Below are 11,830 nucleotides of genomic sequence, written 5' to 3' on the forward strand. Positions count from 1 at the left end.
TGGGCAGTGGGCCCCCGCCCCCCTCTTTAAACCCCTTAGACCCGGCCGGCGAGCGCCAATCGGCGACGGCCCGGGTGGAGCCAGCCAATCGCGGGGCGGGGCCCGGAGTTGGGGGGTGGGGAGGAGGAGCAGGGTCAGAGAGGGGGCGATGTGGCCTCTGCGTCCAGCCCGGCGTGGCGGGTCCAGGTTAGAAAGTAAAATAATCCGTTGCAGGTCCAAGAAGTGGAGAGCGATGAGAGGGCCCGCGTCAGTCTCCAGTTCTGTTTCGCTGCAAATAATTTCTCTTCTTGCTGCCCCTCTGTCACCTCTGTCTCTGGGTCTCCGCTTCGCTCCCTCCCTCCTCATTCTCCCCACCCGCTCTTTCTTCCCAGATGAGAGCTGGGACAGTTCTTCCACCGCCCAAGAGGGTAACAACGGAGGAGCTGCGAATTGCCCTGAGGAACAGAGGAGAAGCATCCGGCATACCACAGTTACTAGTGGAAAGAAAATGATCCTTTCTTGTGCTTGAAAATCATCAGAGGTGGACATGGCCATATTAATGGTGACAACAGCAATAGCAACTCAAATTTATCCAATTGTACTGTCATGTACTATATGCACGTGTTTATATTTATGTATTATTTAATTCTCATAACAACCGTCTGTGGTAGGAACCATTGTTTACGCATAATACGTATGAAGAAATAGCACGAGAGGTTCAATTGCCCAATGTCACACAGCCAGGTGGGAAGAGAGTACGTGGGCCTCTTAACCCTTCCTGGGAACCTCTCCTGATAATCACTTTCTGAAAATTCTTGAAGGGCTCAAACTCCGTGTTTTGACACATTGAAAGCTAGGCTGACTGCTCTGGCTGAGGCTAAGTTAGTATCTGTACTCCAGTGAGAACTCTGGGTAGCCTAAAGTGAGTGCCCTACAAGTGCTTACTACCATCATCATCATTAAGCTGCCTTCTCTCTTTGCATTCAAATGAGACCCATTATATGCACTTTTTTATCAAGTTGAGAAGTCTTCCTTGGACTATATTTACATTAAACAATTTCAATTCCCTTTGATACCTTTGGCTTATCTTATTATATCCCTCTATCAACAACCATGAGATTTAAAGATGAGGAGGATTTCAGCAAACACAAAACTTCCTACTCAATCTAAGATATGGATCATGAATCACAGCTACTAAGCCTTCCCATATCTATTCTGGGTGTCAGGGCAAATCACCAGATCTCCTAGGGAAGACTAGGCTTGAGGAAACCCCAAAGAATCCAAGTGCACAAACAGAAAAGGCTCCACAAATAGATGACAGTGTCAAGGACAAGAGCCCACAACAATCACTGGGGAGAGCTCGGTGGTGGTGAACAACGCATCTGGGGCTGCCTGACTTCAAATCCTGGCTCCACCACTAACTAGCTTGGGACCAAGTTGCTTCATCTCTCTGGGCCTCAGTTTTCTTATTTGTAAGATGGGGATGAAAATAGTGCCTACTTCGTAGGTTTCTTGATTGTTACATGACTTAACATACATATAGAGCTTAAAACAATATCTGGTACAAAGCGCTCAGTAAACCTGAATAACGATTCAGAACTCTTGCTTTTCACTCCTACGTTCTCTCTGCATTCATACAGGTTTGGTTTGTAGAAACTGCTGTAGGAATATGTCCCTTTTTTGAAGGAGCCATGTGTTTGGGACATTTCATCACCAGGATCTATTGACCTGGATGTTTTCAGATGTTTCCTTCATAACCTTTTTTTTTTTTTTTTTTTTTACAAAAGAGCTTTTGTTTTAAGTACAATATAGACTATAAAATCCGGGTTGCCTGGCTGGCTCAGTCAGTAGAGCATGTGACCCTTGATCTCAGGATTGTAAGTTCAAGACCCACATTGGGTATGGAGCCTACTTAAACTAAAACTTAAAACATAGATAGATAGATAGATAGATAGATAGATAGATAGATAGATATAGATAGATACACATATGTATATATTAAAAACTATAAAACCCAACATCAATTCATTGAAAAAGCAATTATGAAATCTGCATTCTTATGACTCCATTAGCATTTGACATTCCAACAATAAAAATTCAACCAATCAGAATTCAACAACGCTCAGCACCCCCCCCCCCCCAGGTGACACACACAGAGGTATTTGTAAAGCCAGATTTTAGAACTCAGACACTAAATGGTAAAAGGTTGCCAGGTTGTTAAGTTCTTGGAATGGAACCTCCTGAGGTTATATTCCAACTTTATCACTTGGGCTGTCCCTTAACCTATGTAACTCTCAGGTTCTCAATCTATAAAGTGAGAATTGTCGATGCCCCATAGGGTTATTGTTCGGGTTAAGTGAGATAACGTATGCAAAGTTGAATATTTATATATGTGCTTTATTTACATATACATACACACATATATATTACAAATGGACGCTCATAATGTTAGCTACTGTTAGCATTATCCGTAGGCAAAATGGATTAATTGAAAATATGAGCTGCTTTTGATAGAAACTAAAGATAAAATAATTAGGTTATACAGAAGAGAAATCCTAAGATGAATATTGAAACAATCACAACACAGATGTACACAAGGCCACTGGAGGAAGAGCTGCAAACTGTAACCTGTTTGAATTAATTAGCCATAACAGAGCATGTCCCTCGGAAAGGAAGTTGGGCAGCCATGGAAGCACAAGGAACTGGAAGCCAAGAGGCCATGAGAATCCTCTACTATCCATGGGAGATGGTATAGTGACCCACCAACACCAAGAATACTGTCCCTTTGATAAGGTTCCCTGTATACTGGGGAAGTCCCGGAAGCTATTTTAGCTGAGGGACCTACCCTAAAATCATCCACATTCCTGTGGTGACTCTACTCCCCAAGGCTTCCTTGTGATTAGAAAATGACTTCCCACATGGCATGACTTAATAAACTGACGTTCCAGGTCTACCACAGTCCCGGGTACCGTTTCAGCAGTGAAAGTCAGTTTCTCAGGGTCCAGTCACCCCAGTCAACGGTGGGCTCCCAGTCCTCCCAGACAATGTCTTTCCAGTTAATTTTCTCTCAGAAAACTGTGCCTTGCCATCTCTTCACATTTCTGTGTAACAGAACTAGTAAGGTAAAGATGAAATCTGATCCCAGCTCTTCCAACCCTAAGTCCAATATCCTTTCCATTACAAAAAATGTAAGAAGGTCTTTCCTTCCTTAATCTTGTTCAAAAATGTATAATGGAGAGCATTAGAAAGGCAGTTGATGACCTTAACCCCAGATATGTACTGAACAAAGGAGTCGGCGTGGTTAACTGTTCTACCATTCACACTGAAACATAGTCACATAGCCTGTGATTCAGTTAGAGCACTAATGCACTAGGCACTGACAAGTGTGTTTGCTTACAAGCGGCAAAAGCCCACACAGAAAGCAAAACTTGGGCCAAAGGAGTGGGCTTACAGCGACTACTAATGGTTGTCTTTTATCATTGCATAGCTGGTGAAAACATTTTCTGTGTCAAGGGGCCTATGATTTGCAGAGAAACATGATTAACAGCAACTTCCCACATTCTACATGTGTGATCATTAGCCCCAAATGGAATGTACGCTTCTCTGTAGAAAGCTTTCCTCCCAGGAGCGCCTGACTGGCTCAGTCAGTAGAGCAGGTGACTCTCGATCTCAGGGTTGTAAGCTTAAGCCCCACGCTGGATGTAGAGATTACTTAAAAACAAAATCTTAAAAAAAAAAAGAAAAAGGCTTTCCTCACATATTAAGAAACATGCATTTCTTTATAAAATGTGAACGCATAGGACATATATGATACTACTTGGGTGAGATCATTCATTTAAAAATTAAAATACTTTTGGCGTTCCTGGCAGGCTCAGTCAGTAGAGCATGCGACTCTTGTTCTTGGGGTAGTGAGTTCAAGCCCTGCAGAGAGCTTACTTAAAAAAATAATTAAAATACTTTTAATAAGGCTTCTTTTAAAGGATAAATTCCTCTTGTGGATTTTCATATTTGGTAATACACAATTCCAAATACACATACATTTTTAGAAATATTGTAGTATATGGGCGCTTGGAGGGCTCAGTCCATTAAGCATCTGACTTCGGCTCAGGTCATGATCTCACAGTTCGTGAGTTTGAGCCCTGCATCTGGCTCTGTCCTGACAGCTCAGAGCCTGGAGCCTGCGTTGGATTCTGGGTCTCCCTCTCTCTCTGTCCCACCCCTGTTTACACTCTGTCTCTGTCTCTCAAAAGTGAATAAACGTTAAAAAAAATTAAGAAATATTGTAGTATAGGGGCACCTGGGTGGCTCGGTTGGCTAAACGTCCAACTTCAGCTCAGGTCATGATTTCATGGCTCGTGGGTTCAAACCCCATGTCAGACTCTATGCTGAAAGCCTGGAGCCTGGAGTCTGCTTCATATTCTGTGTCTCCCTCTCTCTCTGCACCCCACCCCCAACACACACTCTGACCCTCTCTCTTTCAAAAATAAATAAACTTTAAAACAAAAAGAAATACTGTAGTATAAACTCATAGTGTAATATAAACTCATAGTGTAAGCAAATGTGAAATGCCCTGTGAGTTTGGGGGATTTGTCTATTTTATTGATCACTGAAATCTGAGTGTGGCAGTGTCTGAAAGACTTAAAGGCACTCTGTACCTATCTGTTGAATGGAGTTGAATTGAAATGTTCCCCCCAAAAATAGAGACTGCATTTGCAAGCCTCCAAGTTTCACTAAGATGCTGTCTCAGTCTATCTGGACTTCCAAAAAAGAATGCCATAGACTGAGTAGTTCATAGAGAACAGAAACTTACTTCTACAATTCTGGGGTTAGAAGTGTAAGGTCAAGGAACCGACTAGCAGATTCTGTGTTTGCTGAGAATCCTCCTCTAGGTTCATAGACAGTAGTCTTTTTGCTGTGTCCTGACATGATAGAAAGGATAAGGGAGTTTTGTGGGGGCTCTCTCTCTCTTTTTTTTTTAATTTTTTTAAATGTCTATTCATTTTTGAGAGAGAGAGAGACTGTGAGTGGGGAAGAGTCAGAGAGAGGGAGACACAGAATCCCAAGAAGGATCCAGGCTCTGTGCTGACAGCACAGAGCCCAACGAAGGACTCGAACTCTTGGACCACAAGATGATGACCTGAGCCAAAGTCAGATGCTTAACCTACTGAGCCAGCCAGGCGCCCCGGGGTCTCTTTTATAAAGGCACTAATTTCATGCACGAGGCCTACACTCTTAAGACCTAATCACCTCCCAAAGGTTTAGGTTTCAACCAGCGATTGTGGGAGGACACAAATATTTAGTCCATAGCAGATGGGAATCTGAAGAAGAAGAAATCAGGAGGTAGGGATTAGAACTGGTCTGAGAGCAGGCAAGAGGCAGTAATGAAGGCCCTATGTGGTCTCTGTACCCACCTGCTGTCCTTGGTAAGGAAGAGACTTCTCCAGTAAGGAATGTGTGCTGCTCAGGTCTCAAGCAGGAAAGTCTCTGATTACCTAGAGATACTGGCCTCAGTCAAGGTAACTCCATCGAGAGCAAAGCAGCACTTTCACAAATTACTTCCATCTAAAATTTTGACTTCAGCTACTGGGGAAAAAAAAAACAACAACTGTCTTTTCAGGGTCCCAGTTCTTGGCCTGCATCATGCAATTAAAAAAACATTCCTAGGGCACCTGGGTGGCTCAGTCAGTTAAGTGTAGGACTCTTGGTTTCAGCTCAAGCCCCACATCGGGCTCTGCGCTGACAGTGAGGAGCCTGCATGGGATTCTCTGTCTCCCTCTCTCTCTGCCCCTCCCCCACTCACTCTCTATCTTTCTCTCTCTCTCTCAAATGAATAAATAAACATTTTTTAAAAATCCTTCAGGGGTCCCTGGGTGGCTCAGTTGGTTGAGTGACTGACGTCTGCTCAGGTCATGATCTCATAGTGACTTCGAGCCCCGCCTCGGGCTCTGTGCCATTTGCTCAGAGCTTCAGATCCTCTCTGGCCCTCGCACACATGCGCTCTCATTCTCTCTTAAAAATAAATACACATTTTTTTAAAAAATTCCTTCAGGAGCCATTTTATTCCAAATTTCTCCTCCTTCCACTCAGAGATAAAGCAAAATAATAAAAAGCTGTACCTGGATTGTTAGGTTTGAGTCCCTTCCAGAATGTGTTTTCTCCTCTGCTTTCAAATAGCCATTTATCTGCTTCTCTACCAGAAGTTTCAGAATACATTAGATAATAGGCCTCATTCAACCTATAAGATTATACATCCTAGGGGCACCTGGGTGGCACAGTCAGTTAAGCATCTGACTCATGATCATGGCTTAGGTCATGAGTTCCTTAGGTCACGGTTCATGAGTTCCCGCCCCGCATCGGGCTTTGTGCTGATGGTGCAGAGCCTGCTTGGGATTCTGTCTCTCCTTCTCTCTGCCCTTCCCCAACATGGGCATGCGCTGTCTCTCTCTTTCTCTCCCTCAAAATAAATAAATAAACATAAAAATAAATAAAAATTTTAAAAAAGATCATACATCCTGAAGAACAGTAGAAGTCTTTATTTTTAGTTCAAACAGGAGATCACATTTTCTAAAAATAGAATAGTAGCAAAGTATGTAAGTACTGAAAGGAAAATAAGACAATTAACTAGAAAGCCACACCATTAAATTCTCTTAGAAATTAAGAGCAGATATTTCTACTTACCCACCTAGGACGTCAAAATACAGAGCAATCTGTCAAACTTTAAGTCTTTCACTGAAAAATGCATGAATTATAAAATAATCAAAACTATCATGTGACCTCTTGTTATTCATTCAACACATGATATAAAATCATAAATTATGTTATCAACACTATACTGTTCCTAAAGAACTACTAGAAGGGAAGCCAATGTCTCAACTGTACCGATTGTTTTCTTTGTTCATTCATTTGTAACATAAATAAAGATTCTACTTTATGAATTGTCCTGAATGAGAACATTCTTGGACACCAAGATCCAAAGGAGACATTAGAGCAGGTGGTTAAGAGCACTGGGTTGGAATTCTAACTCCATCACTTATGATTTGTGTGACTGTGGGCAAGTTATTTAACCTTTCTGTTAAGCTATTCTATTTAGTAACGAGAATTCTATTTCCTGCCAGTAAAATGGTATTGAAAAATAGTAATTATGTTATAATAACCATGAAATTTAAATTCATTACCGTATGTAAAATGCTTGAAACAGTGCCTGACACATATAAGTACTCAATAAACATTAGCTTTTATAAGCAATCAGTTGGTTTTAAACCTGTTTGAAACCAGCATAATCTTCATATTACATAGCAGTGACATTCAAAACATTGCATAATCTAGTAGCAGATGAACAAGAATTTGAAAAGAAAGCAAATGGCAGCCCTACTCTAACTAAAGGATAAGCCCTTTTCAACAGGCAAGATATTTCTAGCACTTCCCTCTTTTTGCCGTTAAGATTCAGCAACTAGATACAATTCCTTTTTAATTCCACTCATGATAATATTTTTGCAGAAATCAGCTTAGCCACTGGAGGGCTCTCACAGCCTCTCATTAACCCTCTATCAAAGTGATTTAATAAAAATAACCAACACAAAGAATGAACATTACAAAATACCAATAACACAAATGATATGCTCTTTTTCAAAATAATTCAGCAATATATAAAGGACTTAAATATGTATATTCTTTGATCCAGCTTCTAAAAGTCTACCTAAGAAAATCATTATAAAAGTATTCAATTAAGTTTTTCAACTTACATTTCAACTAAGTGTTCAGTTAAGAAGCAAATATGCTGGGGCACTTTCCTGGCTCAGTCAGCAGAGTATGCGACTCTTGATGTCAGGGTCATGTGCATCTGTGTTTGGCTGCATGGTTGGTGGAGGTATCAAGAGGGGAAAGAAGTTAGATAAAACTCTTCTCGAAAGAAAGGGGGTGTTGGGCACCTGGGTGGGTCAGTTGGTCAAGCATCCAACTCTTGATTTTGGATCAGGTCTTGATCTCAGGCTTGTGAATTCAAGTCCCACACTGGGCTCCACACTAGGTGTGAAGCCTACTTAAACAAAAAAGCAAAACAAAACAAAACAAAAAAAAACAAAGCAAGCAAACAAATGAAAGATCCAATATCAATAACCAAACTATAAATCCTGAGGAACTAAAAAAAAAAAGAGTAGGGGCCCCTGGCTGTCTCATTCAGTGGAGCATATGACTCTTGATCTCAGGGCTGTGAGTTCTAACCCCATGCTGGGTGTAGAGATTACTTAAAAATAAAATCTTAAGGGACGCCTGGGTTGCTCAGTTGGATTTCGGCTCAAGTCATGATCTCACAGTTCATGAGTTCAAGCCCTGCGTCAGGCTCTGTACTGACAGCTCAGAGCCTGGAGCCTGCTTCAGATTCTGTGTCTCCCTCTCTCTCTGCCCCTCCCCTGCTCATGTTTGCTCTCTCTCTCACACACAAAAAATAAACATTAAAAAAAGAAAAAAATCTTAAAAAAATAAAATAAAATAAATTTAAAAATAAAAAAAAGAAGGGTAAACTAAACTCAAGTTCAGTAGAAGGAAAAAATAAAGATAAGAGTGGACATAGAGAAGAAAAAACAGTGGAGAAAATCAGTAAAATCAAAAGCTGGTTCTTTGAAAAGGTCACAAAATTGATGAAACTTTAACTAGATTGACTAAGGAAAAAGAAGACTCAAACTCCTAAAATCAGAAATGAAAATAGGAACATTTCTACTTATTTTACAAAAATAAAAGGGATTTTTAAGAGAGTTCTATCAACAATTATGTGCCATCAAAAAAGATAACCTGGATGAAATGGACAAATTCCTACAAACACGCCATCCACCAAAAATAACTCATGAAGAAATAAAAAAATTGAATAAACCTGTAACTAGTAAGATTAAATCACTAATCAAAAACCTCCCAACAATGCAAAGTGGTGCAGCCTCTCTGGAAAACAGTGTGGAGGTCCCTCAAAAAATTTAAAATAGGACTACCCTAAGACCCAGCAATAGCACTGCTAGGAATTTACCCCAGGGATACAGGAATGCTGATTCATAGGGGCACATGTACCCCAATGTTTATAGCAGGGCTTTCAACAATAGCCAAATTATGGAAAGAGCCCAAATGTCCATCAACTGATGAATGGATAAAGAAGATGTGGTTTATATATACAATGGAATACTACTTGGCAATGAGAAAGAATGAAATCTGGCCATTTGAAGCAACGTGGATGGAACTGGAGGGTATTATGCTAAGTGAAATAAGTCAGTCAGAGAAAAACAGGTATCATATGTTTTCACTCATATGTGGATCTTGAGAAACTTAACAGAAGACCATGGGGAAGGGGAGGGGGGGAAATAGTTACAAACAGGGAGGGAGGCAAACTCTTAAATATGGAGAACAAACTGAGGGTTGATGGGGGGTGGGGGAGAGGGGAAAGTGGATGATGGACACTGAGGAGGTTGCTTGTTGGGATGAGCACTGGGTGTTGTATGTAAGCCAATTTGACAATAAATTATATTTAAAAAACAAAAACAAAAAAAAAAAAAAACAAAAACAAAAAAACTCCCAACAAAGAAAAGTGCAGAACCAGATGGCTTCAGTGGGGACTTCTACAAAACACTGAAGAAAGAACTAACACCAGTATTTCTCAAACTCTTCCAAAAAATCAAAGCACAGGGGTGCCTGGGTGACTCAGTCAGTGAAATGTCCCACTCTTGATTTGGGCTCAGGTCATGATATCAGGGTTTGTGGATTTGAGCCCCACATTGGGCCCTGCACAGGCAATGCAGAGCCTGCTTGGGATCCTCACTCTTCTCTCTCTGCCCTTCCCCAGCTCGTGCTCTCCCTCAAAATAAATAAACAATAAACAAACAAACATTTTTTAAGAAAGATTCTTGAGGCACGTGAGTGGCTCAGTCAGTTAAGCGTCAGAGTCTTGATTTTGGCTCAGGCCATGATCTCAGCGTTCGTGAATTCAAGCCCTGCATCCAGCCCTACACTGACAGTGCGGAGCCCGCTTGGGATTCTCTCTCTCCGTCTGTCTCTCTCCCTCTCTCTCTGCCCTTCTCCCGTGCATTCTCTCTCTCTCTCTCTCTCTCTCTCTCTCTCTCTCTCTCTCAGAATAAATACAAAAAAATTTTTTAAAGATTCTCCCTCTGCCCCTCCTCCATGTTCTTGCACTTTCACTCTTTCCCTTTCTCTTAAAAAAATAAAAATAAAATGAATCTTATGAAAAAAAAATCAAAGCACAGAGAACACTTCCTAAGTCGTTCTGTGAGGCTAGGATTATCCCAATACTAGGACCAATGACACTACAGAAGACAAACAAAACCTACAGACCAATATCTTTTATGAGTATTGATGCAAAAGCCCTCAACAAAATGCTAAATTCAACATATTAAAAACTAAATGAATGTATCAAATTAACATAGTGTACACCTTAAATTTACACATTGTATGTCAAATATATTTCATTTAAATAAATAACAGCATATTAAGCGGATTATTCACCATGAGCAATGGAATTTATTCTTGGAATGCAAAAGATAGTTCACCTTACAAAAACCAAGCAATGTAACACATCACAAAAACAGAAGGGGGAATAAAAAACACATGATCATCTTAAGTGTTGCAGAAAAAGTATTTGACAAAATTCAACACCTTTCCATGATAAAAGCACTCAATAAGCTAGATATAGATGGAATTTTTTCAACATAAGTAGGCCGTATATGAAAAATCCACAGCTGACATTACACACAATGATGAAAGACTAAAAGCTTTCCCTCCAAGATCAAGAACTAAACAAAGATGCCTGCTTTCACCACTTCTATCCAATATAGTATTGGAGGTTCTAGCTGGAATAATTAGGCAAGAAAAATGAATAAAAAGCATCCAAATTAAAAAGGAAGAAGTAAAATTATTTGTTTGCAGATGATTCGATCTTACATGTTAAAAATTCCACACATGATAAAATTGTTACACCTAATAAATAAATTCAGCAAAGTTCCAGGATACAAAATTAATACACAAAAACTAATTGCATTTTCTACAAACTAGCAACGAACAGTCTTAATGGAAATTAATAAAATCCCATTTACAATGCATCAAAAAGAACAAAATATGTAAGAATAAATCTGAGGGGGAAATCTTGTACATTGAAAACTATAAAACATTGCTGAAAGAAATTAAAGACCTAAATAAATGCAAAGATATCCCATGGTCATAGACTGGAAGACCTAATATCATTAAGATGACAATACCATCTAAAGTGATCCAGATTCAGTGAAATGCCTAACAAAATTTCAATGGTGTTTTTTGTAAAAGTAGAAGAACCCACCCTAAATTCACATGGAATATCAAGGGACCCAAAATAGGCAAAACAATCTTGAAAAAGAACAACTTTGGAAGACTCTCACTTCCTCATTTCAAAACTTACTACAAAGCTACAGTAACCAAAAGAGTGTGATACTGGTATAAGGACAGATACATAGACCAGTGGAATAAAACAGAGAGCCCAGAAATAAAACTTCACACATACGGTCAATGATTTTGGACAAAGGTGTCAAAGCCATTCAACAGGAAGGACAGTTTTCAATAAATGATGCTGTGAACTGGATACCCATATGCAAAAGAATAAAATTGGACTCTTACCTGACATCAGATACAAAAGTAACATAATGTGGATCAAAGACCTAAATGGAAAAGCTAAAACAATATAAATCTTAGAATAAAACATAGGGGGAAATTACTGTTTAATAGGTACATAGTTTCTGTTTGGGATAATGAAAAAGTCTGAATATAGTGGTGATAGTCGAACATTGTGAACGTACCCATTGCCACTGAATTACACTCTTAAAAATAGTCA

The sequence above is a fragment of the Prionailurus bengalensis genome, chromosome C2 (genome assembly GCF_016509475.1).
Source record: "Prionailurus bengalensis isolate Pbe53 chromosome C2, Fcat_Pben_1.1_paternal_pri, whole genome shotgun sequence".
Classification (NCBI taxonomy): domain Eukaryota; kingdom Metazoa; phylum Chordata; class Mammalia; order Carnivora; family Felidae; genus Prionailurus; species Prionailurus bengalensis.